Here is a 16,797-nt window from a genome sequence, read left to right as displayed (position 1 = left end):
ATTTTACCAGGAATTTTCCTCCACACACATTATACATTAACAATAAACTCGAGCAATTTCTGATACAAAATAATCAATGACCAGTTTTACCTGCCAAATGTACACTGGTACAATTACCTAGGTAATCCAAGAAAACGCGTGATTTTGCCTCGATTTCTTGGATAACAACTCTTTTTGTCTAATCTTTATTATGCACCCGCAATATAACAGATATGAAAAAAGCTACTGGGGTGATTATTCTTCCTTATACAACATACGACATCAGAAGGAACATCTATGACATGGAAGAGAGAAAATAGCTCCTTTTCTCTTACTAAGAGGAGAGGTAATATTGAAAACTAAAAATACAGCCATGACATCCTCATATCCTGCAAGGAGAACAATTGAAATGGCGTGGATTCTTTTCTCTAGCGCATATTGATTTGGAAAAGATATATTTTATTGCAGCCAGCAGTATAGAAAATGAGAACTGTTTATTGAATACCTTTTCATGCAAGACACTTTCCATAATGTCAATTTATTTAACTTGACGTCAAAACTGATGAGATGAGTAGCATTATTACTATTTTACAAGTGAAGCAACTGGGGCTAAGAGACAGTTAAACGAATATGGTCCAAATCACACAGCTAGTAGAGATTCACCTGACTTGAAGGGCATGACCTTCCCATGTCATCACAATTTCTCTTCCAGTAGAGATATTTCCTCAGCTAGATTGAGATCCTTTACCTAGGACACTGGACACTCCATATCCACTTGTCCACTCTCCCAGCAGAGCATTCACATCAGCTCACCCCCCAAAGCCACTGAAGCACATAGAGGAATCAAAAGAGTCAGCAGAATTCAGAGCAGGGTCTGGTGTGACTGGAGAGCTGCAGAGGAAACCTTTATGCAGTAGTCCAATTCCCTATGCAGTTTGTTGTGTGTCTGAACACATTTCTTAGTTTTTCTCCTTCCACCTTCAAGGCCTTAGCCTTCTTTCCAGTTTTCATCATTTGGTTTACTTATGGAAAATTTTTCCATTTCCTTAGCTTTATTCAACTAAATCCCCAGAACAAAACATCCTTTGTTCAATAAGGAATTAAGTAAAGACTGTAAGAGCTTTTAAACTTTAGAAGGTCCTGGAACATTGGTTTTAATAATTATGTCCTGTGTGAATAATGAACACACCTGGACTACACCAGACCATATTTCATAAAGAGTCCTATTGTAGTTTTCACTGTCTTTGTATAAAAAATGAATCATAATCTGGAGTGTGAAATAGTGAGAGGAGGGGATTATAGTGGAAACAACATGGGCTTTGCCATCAGATCACCATCTATAGCCCAGGCCTGCCTTTACTTGCTGTGGGATCTCAGGTAAGTGACCCAAGGCATTCAGATCTCCATTTCTGCACCTCTGCATTGTGATAGGATACTACAAGGACATGTGGCGAGCCATAAAGAGGATAAAGATATAAAAATACTATGCTCGAGTTTTTCTATCTTTCTAAAACCAAAATTCCTTCAGATAGGCACCCAGGGTGTCAAGACAAGCATGTCAAATCTTGTCCAGGAGTCTGGCCATCTCCAGGTACGAATCACACAAAATAGGCAGCACAGAGAATCCAGTTGCTGGGTGAGAAATAGCTCAGGGAAACCTGAGATGAACGCTATTTAGAAGACCAGGCAATCTGGTTAGTGCGAGGACATGAACCCAAGTCAGTCTTGTGTGAGGATGGAAGACTGCGCAAGTTACCAAATACAAAATTCAGGAACTGGAACCAAAGCAAAAAGCCTGATTTGTGAAGGAATTTAAATGGAAACTCCGTGGGCCTGGTAACCAAGGAGAAGTAGCCCCATCTCTCAGACTGAACTTAGAAAATCAAGCAGGAGATCCAGGGTTAAGACGGGGGCGTTGCCTTAGGAGCAAAGCAACAACATGGTAGAGTATGTAGAACCCAGAGCGGAACCTCTAGGTGCATTCTCCAGGGTCTTTCCGAATTACTACAGTTCTCTTTATAAGAAATCTATCATGTACTCAGTAAGCACTCTTCCCCAAGTCAACATGCCTCATTGCTTTAACTTGGCTTCATCTTATGGTTTCTGAGTGGCCATTGTGGTCACTTTCTTCTGAATATATCATGATTTCTCAGTTGCTACCTTTAAGTGAAGGGACTTGAACGCAGTAATATTCTTCTGTGTTTCTGGAGGCTATACTTCCTAAAATTCAAAATCGCTTTGGCAAGGGGGGGCAACGTGGATGACAAGGTCTGCCCTGTCCACCCCCATCTGCTGTTAAGTATATTTCTAACCCGAATTTGTGCACTGGCTTATTTGTGGGTCTGTGTCAGACTTAATTTATGTCTATAAAACATAGTCTCAACAATTTTAAAAGATCTTCATGTAAAGAGGGAAGAAACTCCCTCCTGTTAAAATTTTTTGTGTTTAATCCTTATAGTCAGTTTGCCAGATTTCTGACTAGGCTCATTAATTTACCTAATTATTAGATTTTAGAAATAATTGAACCCTCAGTTTAAAAAGCCTCAGGGCATAGCTCAATAAAAAATTGCATTAAAATATCAATGAACAGCTGCAATAATAACAAAAATAAAATCTATCTGCATCGAGCTGCACACTTTGCCCACTACTTTGTCTGGACAGACCAATTTATAAGAACGAATTTAGCCTCCTGCCATAAAATTAATTTGTCAGCTTTCCATTAAGCCTGGCATGCCTGGGTTTGAGAGACGTGTTTTCCACTGACATGTGCTGCCTCAAATATCTTAAAGAAGAAATCAGGGAAGTGTTGGGTCTGTTGTGGGGGGGCACTGGTTTAGACATAGTGCGCTTTGGGGACAAGGCCTGACAGCATCACGAGTCTTTGAGTAGATTGCATAATTTATCTGGGCCATAATTCCCAAATTTTAAGATAAAGTTGTTAGAATAGAGGGCCTCCATGTTTCTTTCCAGCTCAAAAATTCTTTGAATCTGTGAGAAAATGAATCAATTATTTAATAGTAATACCAATCACACAGAATTCTGTTGATATTTTGCATTTTGGATATTAGTCACTGCAGCCTGCTATTCAATTTGTTTTCCAAACTTTAGAATCATGTCACCATTAGCAGTTCATATCAGTTGGAATCCATGGGCCCAAAGTTAATTATGGAAGTTTATAAAACCTAGAGAAGATATGATCCCTACCCTTGATGTACTTACAGCAGAACTTTTGTTTTGCAGTCCACTCAATTATCATAACAGACTCCTTTTCCATATGCAGAAACATCTCCCAGAAATAATTAGCTGCAGACACAAAACAATTAGGTGGTTGCAACCTCATAAAATGTGGTTTGTTGGGTAATTGACTTGTATTCACATTGTGATATTTGCATCTACCACCTTACCACCTGCAAAATTTTAACTGGCAAAAATAGAAATGAGGTTTCAAAAATATGGCCTGGCAAGTGTAGTCGAAATAGTCAGTGTAACCTGCATTTTCTATGGGCATTCTTAATAGCACTCAAAATGTTCAAGCACATGGAAATATAAAACGTTAATCTCTGGACTGCAGACTCTTTGTGGGAAGAATAATGAATACCAGGGGCTTGAGAAACACCCAAAATTCACCTTTATTTTCTGTCCAAAACTGTTTTCCTCTGTGGGTTCATCCCCTTAGGCCTCTTATGAAGGTACTGGGTTGTATTTTCTTTTCAGTGTTTTGACAAATGGGAACACCTCTTTTACGGTAAGGCGCATGCATGATAATCAGGCTGCATATCAGTAAAGCATATTTGGTTTGAGTGGAGTTTTCCCCTTTTCATCATGGTTTGAACTGAATTCTTCACCTTCTCTCAAAAGTTGTCCCTAGTGACCAACTATATATTAGTGACACTTCATCTGAGATCCCTAAACACAGCGGTTTTTTTTCCTTTACCAAATCTGTGGTCTAAAATTTGGAGCAAGAATTTTGCCATTTAGCATTAATTGACTAAGTTAACCAGATCAGACCCTTGATATAATGAAAAAGATTCTCTCCTTGACCAAACTCTAGCCCCCTCTGAGCCCTTTCTCCACTAGGCCCCAATCTTGGCCTATAAAGGTTTGGCCTAAACACTAACATGGTTTCTAACAGCTCAAGGCCACCTCCTTAGCATAACCCTAGCTCCCCTTAAGGTGTCTCCCTGCGAAAATCCAAGGCTGCCAGAAGAATTTACTGTCTGTTCCAGCCTGCACCTGGGGATAGGGCCCCCGTCTCCCAGCCCCTGTGGGAGGGTAGGAGCCTAACTTCCATAATTGTCAGTTAGCAAACTGAGACAGGTTTCACATGGACCAAACGTCCTTCCCACTTTTTGTAATTTTTCACTTCCCTGACCCTACTGAGCCCCTGTTCAGCCACCTCCCTATTCCCTCATTCTCCCTTTAAAACGCCCAGTTACCTCTACAAATCGAAGTTGAGTTCAGTTCACACTGGCTTCTTTTCCCTATTGCAATAGTGTATTACTGATTTACACTTGCTTTCACCACTTTAACTAGTGTCTGGATTTGTTTGTTTATCTTTGACAATACCTACTCAAACGCCAAAGAGCACGTGGTACCCAGAAGGCTGAAACAGTTACAAAAGAGATGTCTTGGCCAAGAGTCTTTTGGACTGGCATCATCGCAGCTGTGTCTGGCTTTGGAGTTCTAAGCACACCTCTTGAAACCATGATGACCCAGCATGAGAGTGCCCACATCATCACCCTAAACATTTCCAGAGATTTTCAGTCTGGAATCGGTATCCACCAAAGGAGGAGCTTTGCTTCTCTGAGAAACACGGGGGACTTCCCAGCATCTTCCCTGTCAGTTCCTCTGGGGAGCTGCCTAGTATTGGTTTCAAACCCCTTTGACTTGTTGTTTAAACTGCTGAGGTGGGTGTTTTCAACACCTATTTGTTCAGCAAATCCTTGGCTCCTGGCCATCAGCTTTTGCTGGTCCTGATAACATCAGATTTTAGTTGTACTGAGCTGAGAATTGAAGCTGCTTATCAGAAACCTGGGCAGCTTTTGTGAGGCTTTAATACGTGAAGAAATTCCTTTCAAAATAGGAAGAGGAGGAGGAAAAGCAGGAGGAAAAAAGAAGGGAAGGCAAAAAGATGGGGGGGAGGGAAGAGAGGAGGAGGCAGGAAAAGGTGGAGGAAGGAGAAAGAGGAAGGAAAGAAGAGAAAAATATTCGTGTCTGACTTGATGGTAGATCGCCCTATTCAGCAACAATCTTAGGCTTTTTTTTTTTTTTTTCTTTTAATTTGGAAAGATGGCCATGGTTTCTCAATCTAGATCCCTTTTCTTGGTATTCAGAAAACAACGTGTTGGGGGAGGGAGGAGAGAAAGAAAAGGAAAAAGAAAGCCCTTAGAATATCAGAGAATGCCAAAACGGGCAGAGCCAGATGCAGAGGAAATAGATGAAAGCTTAGCTCAGAGCAAACGCCACAGCTGGTGTTAGAAATGAATTCAGAGGAGGTTACCTGGGCAGCTGTCCTGTAACTCCCACACCGGTTCTGTTTACCCTTTACTGACCAGAGAACACTCCATCAACACAGAACAAATACTGCTTTGAGATATTAGCAGGCACATGCCACACTCATTTCTTAATTGCAAGGTCCAGATCCTCTAAACATATTACGGAATAGACCTAAATTAGAGAGGCTCCTAGAGATTACAATTAAAACATCTTCTGGAGGGAGTGAGAAAGAGGTTTAAGAGATGTATTTGGGCAGTGTTAGAGAAGAAAAAAGCTGAAAATTGCTTCTCTCAATAACTAATTATTTTTACAAAAGACAATGGCAGAAACATCTTTGCCAAAGGGAGAGGTGAATGCTATGTGGATCAAGGCTAACGGAGCTGAACTTTTAAAGGAGGTGGGATCTGGGATCTATGTCCTTTTTTTCTAGTATGATAATTTTATAATTTATCATTCACGGAAAGGGAGTAACTTAATCAAAGTGACACCCGAAGGTTGCAAAATGAAAGTTGAATTCCAGTTCAGGATAGGTTATTGACCATATGAATTTTCCCCCTCTACCTCCCAAACACCCAATAAATGATAGTCAAGAGTAGTAAGGAATAAAAATAGATTTAAATCTACAAAATCGTGGGCCATCTGACAACCAGAGATTTTGCCACATTTCTGGAAGCAGAGAGTATATGGGAGGTGTTATATTATGAAGCTAATGGGGAAGCCCAGAATGAATGTAGAGGGGACTAATGCTGGGGAGCTGCTAGGCTGGCTGACAGGCTCCAGAGAGGTTCTGGCATTAGACTGGGAGGAAGAAGTGAGCCTGAAAGAGAGAGATTAGGTGATGGTCAAGAGTCAGCTTTCCCCTCCACCCCGGTGGGCAGAACTACTGGCAATTTGATGTTTACTCCAGGCAAAAAATATCACACAGTCATTCTTTAAAGGAATTGAACGGTCTAGGGAGATCTTGGGAACTGGTAAAGGTGCAGGACTGCAGAAGAAAGCTCTTCTTGTTGTAGCCTTTATGGGTCTTTTCCTATGACCCTAAATCAAAGGCCATCAATCAACCAGCTCCCCCTGTGTGATCAGAGAGTCAAGTCAAACTTATTCCTTCCTTATTCTTGAATAGGGACAGATCAGCATCTCCAGAAAGTTGAAGAATATTTCAGCATGAAGAAAAAAGTATTAAAAAAATAAAGGAAGAAGCAAATAGAATTAAAAATGGACTCCAACAGGATTTTGGGGGAGATAAAACAGAAAATCTCTAATAATTATCCTCAGAGAAACGTGAGAAGATACTGTATTCATCAAACAAGAACAGGCTACTATGAAAAATGAACAATTGGTGAACCAGAAGAGTTTCCAGGAATTTAAGATATGATTGTGATTGCACAGGAGAAAAAGGAGAAAGAAGAATTGAGAAATAAAGATAAGCATATCTCTCAGAATGTGGAGCACAAGAAAAAGAGAAAAAATGTGAGAGAAAAGATAACAGGAAAATTAACTCCAAAAGTCTAATGTCTAATTAATAGTAGTATCACAAGAGAGAACAGAGCAAATGAGGAAGGAGGAAATTATCAAATCAACAGAAGGAGAGATTTACAGACCTCAGGGTGATGTGCAGTTTCAAAATAAAAGCGCCTGTCAAGGACCAAGCACAAGTAATGCAAATGAAGCAAAACCTAGACACAGAGATGTGAAATTATAGAACACCAAAGATAAAACTGTAAGATCTTAAAAGTTTCCACAGGGTAGGAAATGGACCATCTAAAAAGATAGAAGAAGAAGAAGGAGGAGGAGGAAGGGGGAAAGGAAGAGAAAGAGAAGGAAGAAGGAGAACCATTTTATTTATTATTATTATCATCATCATCATCATCATCATCATTCTGGAATGAAGCATCATGTTAGCAACAGAGGCAAAGAAATCTCACATGGATCTGTTCGTTATTCCCAGACCTCACACTTGCAAGTGATGAAAGTTGCTGCAAACATACCTTTTAAAGATCACTTTAAAAAGTAATAAAGTAAGTGGTTACATTATGGAGATCATGAATTTTGTCTCCTGGATTAAATCAAAAATGAACTTGGTGACCTGCAGTTTCAGATAAAATTACAGCGACAGCACTGAATGGGTTCCAAAAGTATCTATGTCTGAAACAATTAAGATGGAAGCAAGGATGACTCTGAAACAGCCTTTAATGGCCTAACAGGTGGCTCTAGAGAAGACGGTGACATATGTAAAGACTTTGAAAAAATTGCTCCATAGAAATGTAAAAGTAGGAAAATATTTCTAAACTAATAGTATGTCTATATAACATACTTTCATATATTCTTATATTACTAATTTACTAAATTAAATATAATAAGTAGCCAGTTGACTATTTTATGACATATAAAGCCTATATTCAAGTTAGTCTATGGAAAAGCTTTTCATTTGGAAAATCACAGGATCTGTAATGATTTCAGAACATAATAGAATTATGTTATTAATATTAATAAATTAAAAATATTAGTAGATCTGACAGAAGTTGAAAGGTAAAAAGGAAGAAGAAGAAGAAGTAGATAGAACAAGATGTAAAGGTTTAATTGTTAAATAGAATTACAGAAAGATAAACTAAAAGTAGGACACATGAAATCCTCATTTATCATAATGGGAATTCAACAGATAAATTTCAAGTTGCTAAATGAAGAAGTAGAAATAGCATAATATTTAATAATTTGGAGGCAAGAACCTCCAGAATTTTAAGAAAAATGAGTAGAAGTGATTGCCTATAAGAAGATAGAGTATATTTGGGGAATTGTGAGATTACTGTTGAGTGTTCATTAAAATTAAGACAGTTTAAACTTCATAGATTATATTCAAATATACTAGGGCATACTTATAGCCCTTACTGTAAGTCTTGAGAATTAGGTGTTATTGATATGGTAAGTTGACAAGGAGGAAATTGAGACTCAGAGAAGTTAAATGACTGCCGAAGTATAACATAAAGGTGGTAAAAATGAAGCTTTTATAACCAGATTTTCCAAATGCTATTCTCTTCGGAAATCTCAAAATAGGGGTGGATACTAAACAACATTATTCCAAAATTTTTCAGATCTTCTCTCGTCAATGTATAGAATGTAGTTAAATCCCAGTGTTGGCGAGCTTTTTTTTTTGTAAAAGACCAGATAGCAAATATTTTTGAGTTTGCCAGCCATGTGGTCTCTGTCACAATCATTCAATTCTGCCATTGTAGCGCAAAGGCTGCCATAGACAATACGTAAACAGATGGGTATGATGGAATTTGGCCTGTGGGCTATAGTTTGCCAGCCCTTGGATCAATACATTAACTTTCTCTAATTTTCGTTTTAAATTTAACTTCTGGGGACAGAGGTAGGAATATGTTTTCTCTGAACCTAATCCACAATCCTCCTCTAACCCCTGCCATTATTACCTGCACATTATAGTGCAGGTATCCCTGCCACTCATGGCTAACGTTCTTCTCCGTAACTTGGCTTTGAATCCCATAAACTCTGACAATTTTATAGCATTTTTTATTGTGTGTGGGGGTTCTATTGACATATTACTTATTTCATTAGACAAAGTCTCAGTAAAAAGACTAAATCAGTGTCTTCAATGTTTAAGAGTAACATGGAAGTGGCAAAATTTCATCAGTCTAGGGGCTCTGAGGTATTTAGTGAATATCACGTAGGGTAGATGGCGTCCAGGTTGTATTTGTAGGACACAAGTGGGCACAGAAGCTGAACTAGAGCCAGGAAGAGGCTGTTCCTCTTTGATTGGTTGATGTAGTCATAATTCATTTGAGAAGACAGAACTGGAGCAGATGAAAAACCCAATGGATTCTGTAACTAGATTCTTGAAATACCATGAAAGCAAAGTGGGGAAGGACATCTAGGATGTGTCAATCAATGGTCTGGGAACTGAAGAACAGTCTCTTTAGGGTACTTCCCACAGAAAAATCAGGTCTCTTTTTCTATAGAGGTTCTCTAGGCTAAGATTCAAATTCCTGGGGCGGAGAGTCCTGTTAGTGTAGCCACTGTCCACCCCTTGGGCAAGGAAGAACAGATACTGTTTCTTTGCTACTCTTGGACTATATGCAGCACAGCTGAGCATTTCTTCGGGGGCTAATCAAGGTGCTGCTACCAGTCAGATAGGGAATAGATGGTGGGCAGGCAAAAACAAATGATGTCCACCCAGTTTAGAATATTCAATATCACAATTCTGGAAAGGTAAACACATTACTTATTCCGATAGTTTGTTTGTCTTCCCAGGTAAAAAGAAGCAATTCATTGCTTTGATATCATGTAAATGGCCCTTTCTCTAAACATAACAAAATATTGACTTTCATCTCTTTCTTTCTTTCTTTTTTTTTTTGAAACTTTCTCTCAAGTATTCATTTTTAGTTTCTCTGATCTGATTGGGAAGATTTTCAATGCTATGGAACTTGGGACGTTTAGATCAAAGCAAGTACATACTCTGCAATGTCACTACAATCCAATCTACTGTTTCATATCCTTGTATTAATTGAAAGTAGAAAAACAGCTGACCTACCTTGGTCTTGCTTCCAAGCAGAGTTGAAGACATGTGCATGTTGAATTGAATGTACGTATTAGAATTTCAGAGGAAAATTATGAAGTTATCACAATGAATTTGTTACTGAATTTTTGAAGTTCACAGCGGAAGTAACCATATACTGAAGCATAGCACTCAACTAAATAATGACTTGTGCATGTCAATGGAATGCACGTTCTTGCTTAGAGTTGCCCCGTCGGGAGTGGTTCAGTTCCCGAGCTATGCCACATAGTTTCAGGATATGAATGGAAAACGAATTTTCTAAATTTTTTCCTCTTGAATGGGGTTTAAAATCCAGATTATCTGAATTGCTTAGGGCATACTGGCTACACGAGAAGACAGGCTGCAGACCTGTTGCATGCCCCAAAGAAATAAGCGCTGACTTCACTCTTTAAAAAACTTTAAAACTGAATTCAAAGTCATCTTGGTTTGAATCTTGGGGACAATTAACACTTATTGTGCAGGAACACGTGTGTGTCTGTCATTATTATTAGCTTTGACAAAGGGAAGTAACTTCCCAATCCAACTTGAATCTAATGAAACTGCCTCCAACGGCTTCTGAAAACTTGTTTACCGAAACGTGTTCTATTATTTAACTGACTCTAGTACTATACTTATGTTTCAGAGGATAGTGCTTGAGATCTGAAAACTCATTTGTGTATCCAGTATTTCTCTAAGTGTTTTCTTTAGAGTATCAGCCCCACAAGATCCTCCACCAAAAAGGGGTTTGTGGACTAGTAGTTTAGAAAAATGCATTTTTTTTCCAAAATCTGCCTGACTTTATTTATCCCATCATTTTACAGACTTACTTGTCATGACATGTTTCTTCCTGAGACGCTCTTATAACACATGCTGATGCACCAGGATTCTCAGAAACCAAAAATTTAAATACCTCAAATATCTGTTTGGTTTTGTAGATGAGTAATCTTAATAGTTGATCAAATTTTCCGTTTTATTTACTGAAAGGCTTAGAAATACACAAATAAAATCTTAGCCTCTTGGTTTATAAAGCAACAGAGAAAAGAGTGAAAAAAAAGACATGAAGAGGTTTTGCAAGTAAGCATCCTCCAACTTGAAAGGGCAGATGTAGTGATAAGGAAAATGTTGTTCAATATTGTGTGCAAAAAGATGTGACACAGGCAATTTTGAGTGAAACTTTGGAATTTCTAGAGTTCTAATCCTGGCATTCCAGTTTGGGTTCAGAAAGTCAGAAGAAAATAGAGGAGGAAAGAAAGGAATGGTAGTGTTGTCTATTACCTCTGCTTCATAGCAGGTCTTATCATGGGCTCATAAGCCCAAATTCAGATCACATAACTGCAGACAAACTCAGTTGTCTGTGTACCCACAAGTATCTAGAAAAAGTTCAAGTCTTGAAATAACAAAGCATGTGTATGTGTTTGGGAGTGGTGAGGGTTTTGAGTGAGGGTATAGCAAAGGCATTCCTAGTGGTCAAAATAGACCTTTTGAGAAGTCACTGAGGATACGAACATAAAAAGAACCATTCAAGTGCAGAGCACCAACTAACCAGTTCACTGATCAGACGGAGCAGAGCATTCTAATTGGCTACAACTTTCTGTAGAAAAGATTCTTTGGGGGCAAAAGGAAGCAAAAGTCAACAGGAAAAGGAGAAAAGATAAAAGAAAGGCAGTGTGAAGAGAGAGGACAGTGGAATACAACAGAAGGGATGAGAGGATCGGAAGCTCTCCTGAAGCTGAACAGCAGCTGTTCTGACATCAGCAAAGAGAAGGCCAAGGAATTTATTTATTGAGCATCTACTGATTCCAGGTGCTACAGTGTATCATCTACTTTGTTAGAGCATTCACCTATTACCAGCAACTTTGTTGAATGTTCATTTTAATTCCCACTTTACCTCTTAAGGCTTAATGAACTTGCCCTAATTTCACATACAGTAAGTGAATTTGCAATTCAGACCTTCTGACCCAAATGCCCACATTCACTCTACTATACCCACCTCCACCCAAACAAAGAGGAATTAGAACATTTGGCCACAACATAAAATAGTTTTTCCTGATTGTGCTGGTGTAAGGCAGTCCATTGGAGTTCAAGTGGGCTTTGGCCAAATGAGTACCTGTACGTCAATGGCTCCTAAGGGCATTCACGTGACATTTTGAAAGGATGTCAATCAACACAGTCCATAGGTTTAAGGTACAGAGTAGAGAAGATTTAGGTTATTAATCCTCACAATGAAGATAGCCTTCAATAGAAGGTCAGTTGACTCTATTTAAAACCTCAGACAAATATGTTATCAGTTTTAGAATGCTTCTCAAAAACAGAATTACAAATAAAAAACGTTGAAACGTAAACCACTTAAATATCAGATGCAGGTATTTCTTTATTCAAAAACGGCACATTATCTGTGAATGTAGGTAAGATAATTTATTTTTCATATTTTTTGTCTGTAATTATTATATCTTGTGGCTCACGGACAATTTACAATAAGATTGTCAATAGGGAAGACACTTGCATTTATTTTCCCACTCATGCTGTGTGTGTACAGGGTTTTGGAGCCTCCCCCATCCATCCACAGCCTTTCTATCAATAAATACCTCTTGTAGGATAGGAAAATCCACAGAGAGCAAAGCTCATCTGCCATTGTGTTTTCCTTAACACCTTGTGCTGGATGCACAAGGACCAAGTTTTCTGGGACACAGTAAAAGCAAAGACTGCTTTACCTGTGACAGACAGGCGGACGGATGGATGGACAGATTAATAAAAAATAAGAAAGAAAGGAAGGAAGGAAGGAAAGAAAGAAAGAAACAGAAAGAAAGAAAGGAGAGAGAGAGGGAAGGAGGGGGGAGAGGAAGGAAGGAAGAAAAAATAAAAGTAATGCCATTGTCGAGAAGAAGAAAACATTTCTTTCAAATAACTGGTATTTGTGGATTAGTGAGAGTATGTCACTGTGTTGTAGCATACAGAGCAGTGACTAGCAGTCAGAAGAGATGAGTTCTTTCCTTTGCTAAGGACTTTACAGCCTTAAGTACGTTAATCTTATGCAGTTCCTTTTCCAACTTGAAAATCTTAATCTAGCAGAAAGCATGCTGACATCGTCTAAACACGAGAGAATCTGGACATTTGAGAAAGACCTGAAATAGTTAAAGACATGGCCAGACTTGGGAAAGGCTTGCTTGGGCCACGTGTTTTCCCAGTATGTGACCTGCAGGCACGCACCTGGGCTCGGTCAGGTTACAGCTCCCTCCTTCCCACCCCCAGGTCAGGCCCTGGTTGATGATAGACCCAGGACCCTCCTTAATTAAGTATCCCAATCACCTAAAGCAACAAGAGAGTATTAGGGAATATTGGATGTCACTCAGTCTCTCTTTAGACTTCCGTTCCCTTTAATTATTTCAAAAGAAAAACACTAACTGTTTTAAAAAAAAAAAACTCAAAAATAACAAAAGCAAAGCCCCTTAAAGGAACAGATATCTGTGAAGATTAAGTAACGGCTGCCTGGACTTTTAACTGCTCTGTATTGTTGCTAAATTTGATGCCAGGTTGAATTTCGGCAGCTCTGGATAATCTATTCCCACTAGTTTACCCTGACTGATGCCTCATTTAGAAAATATCAATTTTTTGATTAAAAAAATTGATAAAAAATATCAGTCAGGATCTGGTTTCATAAAGGAAATGTTTGGAAATTCTTATTTGATCCTTTCTTACTTAAAATTATTTGATGGTTGTTGTTGTTGCTCCTTAAATCTAAGGAGCTAGAGGATGTTTAAAAACATTAATTCTGCTTTCCTATTCAAGGAGTGGTTTTCTTCAGAAAGGTCCCTAAATCACCAATGGCTTTTGGGAATTAACCACATCAAAGAAAAGGAAGAGATGCTTTCAGTTATCCAATGGGAATTGCAGGTGTGTGGGATGGGCTCCCTCCAGCTAAACATTTGATGAGTCAATTACAAGTTTATAATCTAGCTCATGCAAAATATGTCATGAGAACTTAAATATAACAGAGGCTTTGCTTTCCCCTACATCAGAAAGTAGAACTCAGAGAGAAACTAAAAGAATTTCATTTTTTTAAGTCAGTCACTATGGATCTATGCAAATTTCCTTTGTCTGCCATCTCTTGTTTTATTTCATAGATAAAGATTCCATCAAAATATTACTGAATGGTGTTTACAATATCAGACTAGAATAGCACTTAACATATTTCCTTATCTGAATTTCTCATCAACCCCTTGATATCTGTATTGTTATTATTAATATCCCCACGTGGAAACAAATGTTCAGAGAAGCTATGACTTGCTCGAGACCACACAGTGAAACCTGCTCTACTCTAAACTCAAAAAGTCCTTTTTCTAGCTACTACAGAGTTCACAAAAGTGAAGTCTGACTTCAATAACTCCTGGACTAATCTTCCTAGTGCTTTGCAATTTCCAATCACCATCTTCTAGGCATATAGTGACTTTCTATTTCCCAAGTCACCCCAATCAGGCCCTATTGGCTAGTATACTAACCTCTGAATTTTTATCATAGTCTGTCATTTTTGACATTTCCATTTCCCATTCTCTGTTCTTGCTCTCCTTGCAAGATGATAATCATCTAATCTAAAAAACTTGACTGCACAAATATTACTATATGATAATAGCGTAATACCCATCATGTTTTATATTTTTTTCATTTCAGCAGTACTCCTAAAAAAAAACCTTAAACCAATGAATTTACTGATGTTTAAAATTAAAAGCACAGTGGTTTGAGAACCTAGATGAAATGGACGACTTCCTTGAAGGACATAATCTGCCAAAACTCACTGAAGAAGAAATAGACGTCTATTAAATAAATTGAATCAATAATTAATAACCTTTCAAAACAGAAAACACCAGGCCCAGATGTGTTAACTAGTGAATTCTACAGAACATTTAAGGAAGAAATTATACCAATTCTCTACATCTCTTCAGAGGATAGAAGCAAAGGTAATACTTCCTAACTCATTCTATGAGATCAGTATTACCCTAATACCAAAGGTGGAGGAAGACATTACAAGAAAAGAAAAATACAGGCCATTATCTCCCATGAACATAGATGCAAAACTCCTCAACAAAATATTATCAAATTGAATCCGAAAAAGAATAAAAAGAATTATACACTACAACCAAGTAGATTTAACCTAGTTCTGCAAGGCTGGTTCAACATTAGAAAATTAATTTTGGGGCCAGCCCGTGGCTTAGCAGTTAAGTGCGTGCGCTCTGCGCTGGCGGCCTGGGTTCGATCCCAGGTGCACACCGACGCACCGCATCTCCGGCCATGCTGAGGCTGCATCCCACATACAGCAACTAGAAGGATGTGTAACTATAACATACAACTATCTACTGGGGCTTTGGGGGAAAAAATAAATAAATTAAAAATTAAAAAAAAAAAGAAAATTAATTTTGTAATTCATCATATCAACAAAGAAGAAAAATCATATAATTGTATCAATACAAATAGCAAAAGCACTTGACAAAATTCAACACCCATTCATGATAAAATCTCTCAGTAAACTAGAAATAGAAAGAACTTTCTCAACTTGATAAAGATTATCTACAAAAAACCTGCAACTTACATCCTACCTCATGGTGAGATATTCAAAGCATTCCCACTAAGATTAGGTAAAAGGCAAGGAAGTCTCCTCTCACTGCTCCTTTTCAACATCATACTAGAAGTCCTTGCTAATGCAGTAAGGCAAGAAAAGGAAATAAAAGATATATAGATTGAGAAGGAAGACATAAAACTGTTTTTGTTTGCAGATGACATTATTGTCTATGTAGAAAATCTGAAAGAATCAACAAAAAAGACTCCTGGAACTAATAAGCAATTATAGCAAGGTTGCAGATACAAGGTTAATATACAAAAGTCAATTGCTTTCCTATATACCAACAGCAAACAAGTGGAATTGGAACTTTAAAACACAATACGATTTACATTAGCATCCCCCAAAATAAAATACATCCTCATAAATCTAACAAAATATATACAAGATCTATATGAGGAAAACTACAAAAATTCATTGAATGAAATCAAAGAACTAAATAAATGGAGACATATTCCACGTTCAAAAATAGGAAGATTCTTTCCATATTGATCTATAGATTCAATGTAATCCCACTCAAAATCCCAGCAAGTTATTTTGTGGGTATTGGAAAACTAATTCTAAAGTTTATATGGAGAGGCAAGAAAACAGAATATCCAACACAATGTTAAAGGAGAAGAACAAAGTCAGAGGACTGATACTATTCAACTTCAAGACTTACTCTAAAGCTACAGTAATCAATACAATGTGGTATTGACAAAAGAATAGGAAAATAGATCAATGGAACAGAAAAGAGAGCCCAGAAATAGACCCCCAATAAATATAGTTAACTTATCTTTGACAAAGCAGCAAAGGCAATACAATGGAGCAAAGATAGTCTTTTCAGCTTATGGTGCCAGAACAACTACCCAGGTGCAAAAATACGAATCTAGACACAGACCTTATATCCTTCACAAAAATAAACTCCAAATTGATCATAGACCTAAATGTAACATGCAGAACTATAAAACTCTAAGTTAACTTAGGAAAAAACTTAGATGACCTTGGGTATCATGATGCCTTTTTAGACACAACACCAAAGAGGATCTATGATTCTGTAGATCATTCCACGAAAGAAATCATTGATAAGCTGGATTTTGTTAAAATTAAAAACTTCTGCCCTGTGAAAGACAATATCAAGAGAACTAGAAGACAAGCCACAGATTTGGAGAAACTATTTGCAAAG

The sequence above is a fragment of the Ceratotherium simum genome, chromosome 3 (genome assembly GCF_057802395.1).
Source record: "Ceratotherium simum simum isolate JZ-2026a chromosome 3, ASM5780239v1, whole genome shotgun sequence".
In the NCBI taxonomy this organism is placed as follows: domain Eukaryota; kingdom Metazoa; phylum Chordata; class Mammalia; order Perissodactyla; family Rhinocerotidae; genus Ceratotherium; species Ceratotherium simum.
The sequence above is the reverse complement of the archived record's forward strand: the minus strand, read 5'-3'. Positions refer to the sequence as shown.